We start from the raw sequence: 12,272 nt of genomic DNA, 5'->3' as shown, positions 1-12,272 counted from the left end.
GAATGTGGTCCAAGACCAATCTCTAACAACCACCTAAGCTTTTGGAGAGAACCACTTTGAAAGCACTTTGGTAACAAGTTCATATCAACAGGGCAATCCTGTCAACATTTTTCAACAGCACTGAAGAGTCTGAGAAGAGGAAAGACAAGGACAGTGGTACAAGGAAAATCACATGGAAGGGGAAGACGGGGGAGAGGACAAGAGAGCAACTACCACCAAAGAATTCAACAGCCCTTTGTTTTCCTTTTTGCCTTCATCAGGTCAAACTCACATGTAATTATTACTCCATGAAGTATAGTTATAAAGTCAGGAGGGACTATCTTTAGCTTGATTATTAACCCTGAAATATAACCCACAACTGACCTCTCCGTGACCAGTAATAGTTTCTTATTTGAATTGTTTGCACTTATGCACGTGGCAGCCTTGTATAATAATTCTGGTAACTGAAATTCAGCTGCAGCTGTGCTGCACAGTCACAAAATCTCTCTCACGTGCCACAGAGCCTCTTTTTCAGACATACCCCTTCACAAAAATTCAACTGGAGCTACAATCACCACCACCAAGTTCACCTGCATCCATAAAAAGCAAAGATTCCTGACTAGAGTATACCAACATGGCATGTGAATTCCTAATTATCCTTCCATGAAAGTCTGGGCACCAAAGTATGCCTGACATAGCTATCCTAATGTTCTAGCAACCCCAATGTCCTGGCAATCCTGGCCACCAAACACTTGGGCTAATGTGTGCCTCTGGTGACAACTTTCTCAATGGAACAGCTTCTCCTATAAAGGATGTCTTGCCAGTAGATTTCAACCCTGGGCAAGTTCACTATGGATTCAATGTGGCCAAAGAAATGACAGCAAAATGTTCTTGGGGTGAAAGGATTATACACAACTTTATTTCCACGGTGGCAGGTCAGTCACTAAAATCCTGTTCACTCAGAGCAAGTCTGCATGCAGCAAGCCAGTCTCTGCCTCTGGGCCCCTCTGCCCGCACAGCTGTCTCCTGGGCCTCTGTCCTCAGTGCCGCCACCACTCCAGCCTCTGCTCTGCTCTCCTGCAGCCTTGTAGCTGTGCTACCGTGTCACCCAGAGCACTGGGCGGAGCTCTTTATATAGAGTCAATAACAACGCATTGTCCACATGTGTGCAGTGAGCTAGTCAACCAGGGCCGGGTGAGAATCCTGGCCATAGAAACCTTCATTTTATCCACAAGAAGCTGAGGCACTAGACCCAAAAGGTCAGGCCAGAGATGCCCTGCTCTAAGTGTCCATGACTTTAGGGAATAGATGGCAACGTCAGAGCAGACCCTTTTCATCCTTCCATTAGAATACTCACCCAACCTCTGGCCTATAGGAGTTGATTAGTGGCCCCCAAAAAGATGTAGCCACATCTTAATCCCTGGAACCTATGAATGTGGCTTCATTTGGGAAAAGAGTTTGCTGGTTTATATCTGGATATTAAGGATGTGAGATGAAGTCATCCTGGATTACACAGGCCGTAAGTCCAATGAGAGGTGTCCTTATAAGAGCCAGAAGAGAAGACAGAATAGAAGACCACATGAAGACAGGGGTGAATGTTTGGGGTGAGGTAGCCACAAAGCAAGGAATGTCTGGAGCCATGAAAACTTGGAAGAGGTCAGGAATGTTGTCCCCTAGAGCCTCTGGAGGGAGCTTGGCGATGCCAACACTGTTCTGGACTTCCAATCCCGGTAACTATGCAAGGATAAGTCTGCTTGAAGAAAAGGCAGCCAAATATACCACCCACCATATACCACTTTGGTATGAGTATTTTGAGTTGCAGGCAAACAAAAAACAGCTAAGTCAGGGACAGGTTTTCTTTCACTCCTCTTATCTGCCTAAAGATAAATTCTCCAAAAGAAAACCCATTGTATAAATCTCCCGGGGAGTTTAATCAACCAGGGAAGATTGACTTATCAATACTACACCCAGACAAACTTTGTCACAAACTATCACACCTCCCATCTATTCTTCAAAAGGCCCGTCCTTCTTTCCTAGGAGGCCTACATTCCCCCCACCCCACGTCCCCTAAGACACCTACATCTCCCTCTCCCTTTTCCCAATCACAGTGGTATTTAAAACAGAATTCTAAAGCTCCCTCGTAGGGTTACTCATATTTACCCCATGCATAATTCCCATACATAAGGTGTATGTTAGTGGACTTCTGTTTTTCTCGTTAATCTTTTATTACAAGAGGTCTCAGCTAAGAATTCACAAGCATAGAGGGAAAATTTCTTTCCTCCCCTACAGGAGCCACCTAGTTTGTGGCCGTTTGCTAACGCAGCTTAGGAAACTACTATGTGGTCTAATGCTGGGTGTGTCCAGCTCCGGCACCTGACCAGGTCAGGGGCACCTGGGCATCCTCCAGGGGCTCCCTATCGCAGCCCCTGAAGACCTGGAACATGAGGCTAGGACAGGTCTTTAGCCCAGAAAGCCCAGGCCAGGGACGTGTTCCATCCAGGATGAACTCCACGGTATGGTGAAGAGAGAAATGGTTTCTGCCTATCAATGGACAGACCACCAACCAAAGAGACAACCCCTCCCAAAAGGTGTCTAAGAAAAAGCAGCGCCAACACCTTGTGGGCCTTCTAAGTGGCTGTCATCATAGCCATCTTTGCTGCCATTTACTGAGGACTTCCTTGGGCCACGATTATGCTTTCACCAATGTTAAGAAAAAACTACTTATTCTGAGTTTTTATGTCATTCTCTGCATTTGCTTTAAATTCTTACATGTATAGGCCTGAAAAAATTCTTTCAGCATTGCACCTAAAGAGAGATTACCCTGTTGGTGTGCCCCCAGAAGGAACCGAGGCACAGAGTTGACGTAGTTTGCCCCAGGTACTCTGCAGGCAGTGGAAGAGCCAGGACCATGACCAAGAGCCCCCCAAGCCCACACCTTCAGCCCCTGCCCACACTCTACCTCACTCCAGGCCTGGACGTCCGTGCCCTCCCTGCAGCGTGCTCCCTGCACAGCCCAGCACTGCCAGGCCCGCCCCGCTGTGACCCCACTATGGCAAGGCCCACTCCTCACCCAAGCCTCAGCCATTGCCCAGCCCCCTTACCCTCCCCCCAGTACCTTATGGAGTTTAATTAAACAATAATTAGCTACATAAAAATGCTCATGCCCTGGGCCAGGGGCTCAGAGAACTCAGCAGGGAATGGTGACATTTAAACCAACTATTATACCTTAAGAACTTCAGGGGCCAAGAGAAAAGGGAATTCCAGAGGTCTTAAATTAGATAAGTCATCTTCAGCCACACACGGTTGGCTGAGGCTGTTGCCCAAGTTAATGATCTCCTAGAAAGGCACCATGTCACATTCAAGCAAGGTCCTGTCATTCTTTGTTCAAAATGCCACCACCCTAGGGGAGGTATTAGCATCTAACCTCTCTGACTCCAACCTCTTCCTGCTCAAATCCACCCTCCCCACAGGGTTCCCGGAGTCTCTAAGACACAAAGGCTTATGACCATTCAGTCAATACTATCTTTAAGGGAGATACTTTGACAATGCATTTCAAGCATCTTTAAAATGCTCAGTCCCTTGAACCAGTAATCCCAGGGATGGCAATCCGTCCTCTCGGAGGGGTCTTAGATGCAGAAATACTCTCATATATAAAGATGCTAAACACTGACTCTTCATGCTAATAAGAACTTGGAAACAACTTGATCGAAAAGTGGCTAGATTAACTGTTTCACTCTCTCAATTGGATATTACATGGCTGGAGGAACACTGTTTATGAGAACTTGAGAAACTGTTTATAAGTGGAAAAAACAGAAAGCAAAACTGTACTTGTAGCACAATGTTAACTGTGTCAACTCAACCCACCCACCCCATGGGGGGAAATCTGATAGGAAGTTGGTCAGTAGACACATTTCTCCTGAGGGGTGGGGTTATGATCATTTACTTCTCTCTTGCTTTTTAATTTTCTATACATTTTCTATAATGAATATGTATTACAATTAGAGGAAAAATGAACTTTGCGTTTAAAAAAAACAAACAAAAAAACCAAGACTCCCGGGGCTGCCCAGAGTTTTCGAGAAAAAGCTTTCACAAACTTAGACTTACTTCCCTCCTCAGCTTCCACAACTGTGTCCTCTCCGCCCCATGCACCCCACCTTCTGGCCACATTTAATTCCTTCATTTTCCCAGCATCTGCCTTATACCCCTCCACCTTAGTGCTTTTATACACACTGCTATGTGCCTCCCTTCCTCACTCTCCCGCTGGGATGTAGGCTCCAGGGGGGCATGGGGTTTTAGCTTTTTTGAGTCACTCCTGTAGCCCCAGTACCTAGCAGTCTCTGGCTGGCACATGGTAAGATTCAACAAATGTTTGATGAAGGGAAGGGATGACCAGAGAGGCACTGAAGACCTGCTCATGGAGCCTCCTCCCTAGCATTTTTCCTGGCTGCCTCTCTTGGTCCCCCCTACGTCCTACGAGGAGTTACCTGTTCACCCCTGTTTTCACAGAACACACACATACCGGCTCTAATAGAACATCTACTATGTTATGTTTTACTTATTTCTTTACCATATCAGCAGCAGCCTCACCAGATAAACAGTGAACACTTATGCCTGGGAGTGTACACGTGCTCTCACCCTTTTCCTCTCAAAAACCCACAGAGATAGCTGTTACCATCCTTGTTTCACAGATGAAGAAATTCAAGCTTAAAAATGTTAAGTAACACACACCCCCACCTAGGTAATAGCAGGGCTCACTCCAAAGCTCAGGTCTAAACGAGACAATGTGGGGCCAAAAGCCAGACTCTTTGTCCATACTCCGCAGTAGACTGTACATTCCTTGTGGGCAGGAAGGACATGTTGCTGCCCTTTGGAAGTTGGCCAACACTGCTGCATACAGCAGACATCCCAACACTTGCTCATTTGAGCTACAGGAGGGGTGGCATTAACGGAGACTGTACCGATTCATTACATGAGATCACCCCAGACTCACACAGTTGGAAGTTTAACGGTCTGCCTAGCAAAGCAAGGGTAATCTAAACGCTCAGATTCATTCAGATTAACACATGACAATGTAAGGAATTCAAGGGTACCACTGTGACCAGAGTGTGCCCCTCAAGCAATCCACAGCACTTAATTAAGAAGTGGTATGTTAATTGTTGCCCTTAAATATCCATTAGCGTAGATTCCCTAAAATTCTCTATGGGGCAATAATGTCAAATTTCTGTCACAGATTATATTTCAAAAAACTCTTTTAGGCACATCATCTGTCAGTCTAGTGCAATTTATTATGTATATACTTAAATGTGTTCCAATTTCCCCTATAATCCTCTAAATTAGGTGGCTTTCCATTATTCCAAACTAATGAGATCTTTTACTGTACCGAAAGAATATTGTACACACTTCTCAAAATGATATTTATGAACTTTATTCATCCCTGGCAAATCAAGGGGAAGTTTGCACCCTGAGTGTTCGCTAGGACATCATGAAGCATGCAGACCAGCAGTGTTCTAACACTAAAAGCTTGTCTGGGATTGCTGCTGGTGAATCACAAGCAAACAGATAGGCACAAATTAGCAGATCCCACATGCACTGCTCCTCCTTGGGGCTAACTGCACAGGCAACTAGGGGATATTCATAAGCACTTCTGAGAATGTCTGTGTCATGGGGAGAATGCAGCCTCTACATAGCATGAGAAAATGTGCTCAGGAAAAACACAGGTGTGACCTGTAAGAAAATTAATGTATATGTAATAATTCAGGAAGGGATTCACCTCAGCATGACCTGTAGTGGTCAGAGAACTTTCTCACCTATGTCTAATACCATGGTAGTTCACAGACTGAAATAAGCACAGCCACTACCACAGAAGAAGACCAATTCAGATGGTCTCAGTGGTGACTTCTGACAGTGCTTCTTGGTAACTATGAGATCAGCCTCTCAAACCCACAAGGAAACCAGAAACCCGGGCTCACTCCTACCAGCATATATTTCATTAAGTTTATAGGAGTGACTTATACAGGGGGAAAAGACCATCACACAAGGCTTCTAAAGGCCCAGGTCTCTGGCACCGTCTTGCCTCAAACAAGCCATGTGGCTTCGGTTTCTGAGCCTCTATCTCTCTTTCTCCCCTGTAAAATAGGATAGTTACTTAGTGTCCCAAAGGTTGGGGTTGCATATAGCCCCAACCTTTAAAAGTATTAGCACATGCACAATAATTTTAAAAGTTAAACCACCACCACTGAGGATTGCATACTTTTTCTTTAATTCTCTTTATGGACTAATTTATTAGCTCAATAAGTAGGAACTGCACACATGGCACACACATGGTACACACATGGCACTGGGCTAGGTGTTGGTGGACACAAAAAGGAGAAAGGCCAGGCCTCTGTTTAGAGTCACTCCCTGAATCCAGGGGAGGAAAGACCCACAAACTAAATGACTACAATAAAATGTGATGCACACTGGGATGGGGGGAGGTTCATCCACAGTGTTCTGGGGAGATGCTGGCGGGGAAGCCTAAAGGAACCACAGAACGCACCCCACGGGGGGGCGAGGCGGAGCTGACTCAGGAAGGATGACAGATCACGCTTCACAGGCATAATATGCAAGAGGTGGCATGAGAAGGAATGGGGATTTAAAGGGATGGGAGCATTTCAGGAAGGCGAGACAAAGCAGGACCTGGAGGACACAGTCAGAGGGGCAAGCAGGGGCAAGCCCTGACACCTACGGTGCTGCCAGTCACTCTCACTATTCTGCTGTGACCATGACAAACCCCAAGGGAAAGTGAGGACCACAGCAACTGTCTCAGCAACCCCTTGCCCCACAGCCACTACGCTCCTGGCAGGCTGATGTTAAAGAGATAAGGCAGCAAGACGCATGGGTAAGAACAAACCAAAATGGCTAAAGAAAAACATTTCTTAAGATCATAAATACCCTAGACTATAAGAGCAACATATTTATCTGATAGGGGCATAAACTGGCTCTAGAGGAAAGTAAAATCAGAACATATAATTAGTTTAAGATACAATTTCCCCCAATGTGTGCCAGGTATCAGGAATTTGAAGATGAATAAGACACAGTCCTTGGCCTCAAGGAGCCTGTAAGTGAAAATAGCAAAGCTATCATTTAAGAGTGGGTGATAAGAGCTAAAAAGGTGAACATAGGGTGCTCCAGGGCATCTAGCAGACACTGGGGATCAGGATGAGAGGGACAAGTAGGGGGAGTCTTCTCGAGCATATGTAACTGTGAAGACTGAGAAAAAAGGAGATTAAAGAGGAGGGGGGATGGGGGGCTACTGCAAGCAAGAGCAACAAGGGCGAAGTTCCCTGGGCAAAGGAACCGGGCACTTCAGGGAAATCCTGGCTGTGAAAGGACAAGTCCAGGGGTTCGGGAATGTTCCAGAAGAGCCAGCAGGCAATAGGCATGGTGTCAAAGAATGATGCCCATTTTCAAGATGGGACTTTTCATCCCAACACTTCCCTCTACCCTCTATAAAGAGGCCAGCTCATTAGTGTTTGGAAATGTTGGCAATTGTTACAGGAATGTCAGAACCCTGTGTGCACCGCTGGTTCAGTAATGCAGAAGAAGGGTGGAGAAGGTAGCCACAGGACTCCCTAAAGGACTTGAACATAAGGTAAACTCACCTGTAAAATGGTCCCATGGCAGAGACCCTAATGAAGGCATCCTAATTATTCCGCATGCTCAGGGCTCCTCTGGAGAAAGCATTAACTGCTGAGGAGAGAGCTTGAGGAAATGCGGACACACCCGCTGAGGAGGGGCCTCGGTGGGGTGTGTTACATTCCTTTGAAAACAGGGCCCCTGCTATAATAATTTGTGTAATCAGACCAGAGATTGGACTGCAGAACTCTGCTTCCCATTTATTACAATATCACACTCCTGCCCAGGAAACCCCACCCAAGCTTTTGTTTGGAATTCTTTTCCTTGATTAGGTATCAGCCCTATTATTCCCGACACTCAAAAATAGCATGGGTCTGATGAAGCTGCAACACAGCGCGCAGTCAGAAACAGACTTCTGTGAGCGAGGCCAGCCCGTTCTCTCTCGCAGAACGATGATTTCTTTTTCATTTCCTTCTCTGTAGAGGAAGAGTGGGAAGCAGGGATATTTTGTACAAACGGGAAGGCAAATCATTTTTACTCTCTGCGAAGAGCCCAGGGAGCACTCCCCAGGCTGCGCACACAGCCTCTCCCGGCCTCCTGGCCCTACAGGCGAGGCTGCAGCTCTGCTCACTCAGCCAACCAGCAGGGCTGAAGAAGGCCTCCAAGCCCATCACCTAATCTCTGCAGACACTGTTGGTGGTGGGTCTGCGCCTTGCTCTGCCTCCTGGCAGGAAGGCCCAGCCGAGCTGAGCTGTGATGCTATCTGGCTGCCTTAGTTATGCAATTCAGCGGGGACCCAACCCCAAAGAAGAGCCGAGGAACAGGGCAAGGGTCACTGTCCAGACAGTTGGAAGGCTTACACTCCAGAATGCTGGCTAATTCTGGCAATGAAAGACAGAGGTTATAGGAAAACTTCATCTCAAAGCAGTGAGTGAGGTTTGAATTGGGAAAAAGGATGAATCACTTTGTTATTCAGCAAATACTTGAACAACTACAAGAGACATGTTTCCTGGTCTGTCCAGCCTGAGGGGCAGGCAGCCTCAGGTACCATGGGCCCTGCCTCACCTCCACCAAAACTCTCTGGGCAGTGGTGGGGCTCTGACCCCAAGGCAGGTAATCCCTTGTTAAGCCAGGGACACAACGCTCCTGTGGCATAGTTTACACAGGTCAAGTTTGGCCAGTGGGATTCTCCCTGGTAACTCTGAGCCATTCTATTTTAAGGAACTTTAGCTGGGAGGCTGGGAGATTATGAACTCACTAAGACTGGAGCTGGGGCACCACAGAGGGCTACAGCTAACTGGTAAGTAATCACGGCCTTGAAAGTTCATCAGCATCACAAGAGGATAAAGGCCACCCCAAGACAGGAACCAGGGCTGCCGGAGCCTAGGAGAGCACCTTGGAGCCCCAGGCCCTTCCTTTCCCACCCTGGGATATCTCCAAAGACACACAGACACCTTCCCTGTTCACCACACTCGTGTGAGTGGCTTCCATCACAAGCAAAGATCTTTGCCTAAAATAAGCACCCAGGTTGGATCTGGTGGGGTGATGACAGCACGGTCTAGGGGCACGTGTAGCAAACACTTCACCAAATAACCGCAGGACATGGCAGTATGGCTGCAAGGGTGCGAGTGATAGCATATACACGGTCTGGCTAAAGCATGGAGAGCAACGCTCACTTTTTGTCCAGATTTGCCAGAGAAAGCTCCTTAGAAGAGAAAGGACTCCAGTTTGCCTGTGAGGAGTAGGAAGGGTGGGGCTTAACACCGAGGATGGCATTGATAATCCCTCTGGGAAACCAGGCTTTGTTACCACAATTCCTCAGGCCAAGTCCACATCCGTTGGCTTCACTTAGACTGTAGCCCACGCAGAACTGGGGGAGGTTCTGCTGGCAAGCTCTTCTGCTTCAATTTTTGGTGAACCTAGTGAAATACAGCAATCCCCAGAGGAGGCTACTTAGCACTCTCTTCATTTGCCTACACAATGAAAGCCGAGAGGTAGTCAGGCTGCTGGAGAACTCCTGCCTCTCAACTTCCATCCTGCCTTGTTGCCCACATTAGCAGAAGGGGAAGAGCATGACCATTCACAGCACTTTGAGGGGAAACGGAAACTGCATCCAGAACTTGTATGAGAGGTGTTCAGGGATGGGGGTGGGAGTGGATTTAGGAGGAAAAAAAAAAATGACACAAGCCGGTCCTTATATGTACACATCTAACCCAATCACACACCTGCAAGCCTCAGCCACTATGAAGTCTACTTATCACAGATGAGGAATGCATTCCTAAATCCTGTATGAGGACATTTTCCCTGAGAAATGCAACCGAGGTGGAATAAAACACTGACAGTTACACAGGCAAAATCGGTATTACTATACGAACATGATTTAAATTAGTAAAGGAATTACAACGATAGCTTTCAAATTTTTTTTAGCAGTAAAGTGTTGCCTTCAAATGTAATTTTACTAGAAGCAATGTAGATTCATAAAAGCAGAGCTGCTCCAGTCGAAATGGGGGAGCAAGACCTGGAGCCCCACAGTCCTGCAGAGTTCTCCACAGAACAGACAGGCCTCTAAGGAACCACAGATGGAAAACCCTTCCTTAAAAGGTATTAAGGGCTTATGGCATTCAGACACACATAGTAATTTAAAGGTAACCTAATGAAAATGTTCCCAGGTAGATTCTATTAACAAGAAGGGCTAGAGATTACAATCTGACCATGTGGTTTTAACTCTGCCAGCCCACCCTGTGGCAAACCAGATAAGGACCCTTCCCCACAACCACATGAAAATGCCAGAGCTCTGGGCTATCACATCCCACATCTTGTGTATCATTCTTTTCCTCTTTGATATCTGGTTCTTGACATCTCTAAATTCACTGGGCCCGTGTGGCCCCCAAAGTTCCTCTGGATCTAATAATTAGTAAGGAGTTTCTGAATTTTAACCCTACCACTTATTCTCAGAGCACACTTAGTATGTGGCCCCATCTGCCTAAGGAAACATGACTTTCAGACCCCAAGACTCTACCCCAGCCTGGGTCACTGCCACTGGCTAGAAGGCTCTATTCCACCTTCTAATCAAACAGGTAGGTTCCTGTAAGTCAGCCTTGCCCAAAATGTGCTCCTAGGACTCCTGCAGAGGTCCTACAGTCCAGGAGGTCCTCAGATGCTTCAACATGCTACTATTCATCATGAATTCCTTAGAGGAAAACCTTAATGAATCATGAACATTATGTGTGTATGTGTGTGAGTGTGTGTGTGGCAAATCCCACAACACCAACAAGTCCTGTGGGAAACAATCAGTGACTTAAAACATTTCCCCTGATCATAATTTGATAATTTCTTAGAAATAACAAATACTTTATGAAGTCAGAAATGTATGGAATGAGCAAACAAATGCTGAAATACAAGTAATGTCTCTAAAATTAGGAAGACAAGGATGACTTATTATTACTACTGAACATTTTACTTCATCCTCTAATCAACGCAGAAAAATGAAATTAAGATAAAGTATTAGGAAAAAGGCTGTAAAATTTTTTTGCAAATGAAGTGACTGTCTGCCTAGAATCTAGTTAATTGTAGGTGGTCAGACACAATAACCATTTAGAAAATGTCATTTTTTTTCAAAAGTCCACTCATACTAGTAAGAAGGGATAAAAAGAAAGGGGAAAGCAGGAGGGAAAGGAGGGAAAAAAAGGAAAATGAAACAACCTAGAAATAAACCTACCCATAAGTATGCCAAGTTAGTCTTATTTTCAACATTACTTAAGGACATAAAAGAAAACACAAATAATAGACCCACCATTCCCAGATGGGAATACTCATTATTTTAAGACAGTAATTTTCCCTCAATCAGTTTATAAAGTCAAAACAATGCAACCAACAATGCAACAGGATATTCTGTAGAATTCATAAGGCTGAACTGGAAGAAAGCTTCAGTATGACAAAAAATGTTTAAAAAGAAAAAATACAATGATGGGAAACACATTATAAAGCTACAGTAACTAAAACAGTGTGGTATCAACACAGATTGAGACATACATCATTAAACAAACAATATATATATTCAGATACAATAAGCTGATCATTTCAAATAAGTACCTAAAGAACAAACATGACAAATTATAATGGGAAAAGTAAATTATTCATATAAACAAAAATTAAGTTATAGTTCTACTGCTATCAGAAACAAAAACAAATTTCAGGTAGCTAAAAGATATATATAAAAAAAAAGTCAAATGATATAACCAGGAAAAAAATAATTTTATTTACAAAGCCTCAAAGACAAAGAAAAGTTCACAGATGTGGCAACTTCTATATTTTATAAACAAAATCAAAGACATGCAACAAAGTGACATTATTTACAAAGGATTTTTATAGGGATTATTTTATAGGGATTAACTTGATCTATTACTTTTTACTCTAAAGCTTTCTAAAATATTTAAATATTTCATAACATGTGAAAATTCAAATATTGATTAAATATTTTATATATAACTTTTCTTAACCAAGAAAGAGTTAATATAAAGCAACACCAACTAAATATTCACAAATTCAAAATTATTAGAGTATTAAGAAGTTTGCTGTTTCTCAGGAATAAAAATGAGAATTATATGGGCAACTATCTGAAATACTTTCCTTCAGTGTTCTTTGTAGTGCCTTCCCCATAGATGTTCTGGAAGAGAAAC

The 12,272-nt window shown here is 44.6% G+C and overlaps 1 protein-coding gene across 1 annotated transcript in view; it reads right to left on the bottom strand.

The window, feature by feature from the left end:
* TLN2 (talin 2) overlaps positions 1 to 12,272 on the bottom strand; it is a 453,275-nt gene that overhangs the window by 285,365 nt on the left and 155,638 nt on the right. The window lies entirely within an intron of this gene.

The sequence above is a fragment of the Manis pentadactyla genome, chromosome 11 (assembly GCF_030020395.1).
Source record: "Manis pentadactyla isolate mManPen7 chromosome 11, mManPen7.hap1, whole genome shotgun sequence".
Classification (NCBI taxonomy): Eukaryota; Metazoa; Chordata; class Mammalia; order Pholidota; family Manidae; genus Manis; species Manis pentadactyla.
This window is presented reverse-complemented; position numbering and strand designations above follow the sequence as displayed.